Source organism: Otolemur garnettii, unplaced genomic scaffold (genome assembly GCF_000181295.1).
Source record: "Otolemur garnettii isolate 467f Iridium unplaced genomic scaffold, OtoGar3 scaffold00176, whole genome shotgun sequence".
NCBI lineage: Eukaryota > Metazoa > Chordata > Mammalia > Primates > Galagidae > Otolemur > Otolemur garnettii.
Window position 1 is genome coordinate 2,591,747 of NW_003852571.1, and position 2,533 is coordinate 2,594,279.

The window sequence follows — 2,533 nt, forward strand, 5'->3', positions numbered from 1 at the left end:
CCTTAGCCACTTGAGCCACAGGCGCCGAGCCTGTTCACTATATTTCTATGTTATCCTTTTTATTTCTGTAATGTCAGTGGTGGTGTCTCTCTTTGATCTCAGATTCTAGTAAGTCCCTGCTCCCTCCTCTTTTATCAGTCTAGCTAAGGATTGTCCATTTTTTTCATCTTCCTAAAAAAACAGATGCTGGTTTCATTGATCTTTGTTTGTTTTTTCTATTCCCTATTTCACTAATTTCTACACTTATCTTTAGTATTTCCTTCCTTCTTACTTTAGGTTTAGTTTGTTCTTTTTCTCCCTAATATCTTAAGATGGACAATGGGCCATGCCTGTGACTCAGTGGGTAGGGCACTGGCCCCATATACTGAGGGTGGCAGGTTTGAACTCAGCACTGTGGTAGGCACCTGTACTTCCAGCAACTCGGGCAGCTGAGGCAAGAGAATTGCCTAAGCCCAGGAGTTGGAGGTTGCTACGAGCTGTGACACCATAGCACTCTACCGAGGGCGATAAAATGAGACTCTGTCTCTAAAAAAAACCAAAAAAAGTGGATGATTAGGTTATTGATTTGAGACTTTCCTCTTTCTTTAGTCATTTATAGCTATAAATTTTTCCATAAGCACTGCTTTAGGAGACTCCTATAAATTTTCTTATTTTGTTCTTCATTTCCATTCTTCTCAAAGTATTTTTAAATTTTCCTTTTGATTCCTTCTTTAATCCTGTGGCTATATAGAAGTGTATTGTTTAGCCTTGGTGCCCATAGCACAGTGGTTACAGCACTGGCCACAAGCACCGAGGGTGGTGGGTTCAAACCCTGCCCAGGCCTGCTAAAAAAAGAACAACAATGACAACTGCAACAAAAATATATCTGGGTGTGTGGAGGGTGCTTATAGTCCCAGCTATTTGAGAGGCTCAGGTAAGAGAATCGTTTAAGCCCAGGAGTTGGAGGTTGCTGTGAGCTGTGATGCTACGGCACTCTACTGAGGGTGGCATAGTAAGACTCTGTATCAAAAAAAATACAAGTATTGTTTAATTTTCACATATTTGTGAGTTTATTACTTTTTCCCCTGCTGTTGATACATAATTTCATTTTATTGTGGTTGGGGAACATACTTTTAAATTTCTACCCTTTTAAATTTATTAAGGTTTGTTTTGTGGCTTATGTGCATATCCTCTATCCTGGAGAGTGATCCCATGTGCACTTGAGAAGAAATTATCCTGTTACGGCTGGGTGGAGTATTCTACAGATGTGTGGTAGTTTCTTGTTGCTTTACATTGTCATTCAAGCATTTCCTTATTGATGGATCCTTTGTTCTATCCTAGTCCTATTATTGAAAGTATTCAGATCTACCACTGTTAATGTTCAGTTGCCTCCCTCATTATCAGTTTTTGCTTCATGTGGTCTGTTATATATGTTTACATCTATGTGTCTAGATTGACTCTTATCATTATAAAATGTTCCTATATCTATAACATTTTTGTTTTAAAATCTATTTTGTTTGATATTCACTTGTGGTTACTTGTTGGCATGATCATATCTTTTTCCATCCTTAAACTTTTAATTGACCCATATCTTTTTTTTTTTTTTTTTTCGAGACAAAGAGTCTCAAGTTGTTGCCGTAGGTAGAATACCATAGCTTCATAGCTCACAGCAACCTCCAACTCTTGGGCTCAAGTGATCCTCTTGCCTCAATTTTTCCATTTTTAGTAGAGACAGGTATCTTGCTGTTTTGCTCAGTCTGGTCTCAAACTGGTGAGTCAAGCGATCTGTCTGCCTTGGCCTCCCAGAGTGCTAGAATTATAAGCACGAGCCACCAGGCCTGGCCAATTGACCTGTATCTTAAAATCCTGAAGTGTGTTTCCTGTGGACAATATATAGTTTAAAAATAATTTTAAAATCCAATAATCTCTGCCTGCTTTGATTGCATTAAATTTTTTTTTTTTTGAGACAGAGACTCACTCTGTTGTCCTAAGTAGAGTGCAATGGAGTCAGAGCTCACAGCAACCTCACTCTTGGGTTCTAGTAATCCTTTTGCTTCAGTTTCCTAAGTAACTGGGACTGCGGGTACCTGCCACAATGCCGGGCTAATTTTTCTATATTTGGTAGAGATGGGGGTCTTGCTCTTGCTCAGACTGGTCTCGAATTCCTGAGCTCAGGGGATCTATTCACCTCAACCTCCCAGAGTGCTAGGATTATAGCCACTGCTACTGGCCTTCATTACACTGTTAATTAAAGCCATTCACATTAATGTTAATGTTAGTTGGATTTAAGTCTGTCATTTTACTTTTTTGCTTTTGTTTCATGCTACATTGCAGCATAATGATTATTATTTGACTTTTTTGTTTCTTTATCCCTCTTTTACTGCTTTCTTTTGTTTCAAGTGAATATTTTCTTTTCTTTTCTTTTTTTTTTTTTTTTCTTTTGAGACAGAGCCTCAAGCTGTCCCCCTGGGTAGAGTGCCATGGCAAAACTCACAGCAACCTCCAACTCCTGGGCTCAAGCAAGTCTCCTGCCTCAGCCTCCCAAGTAGCTGGG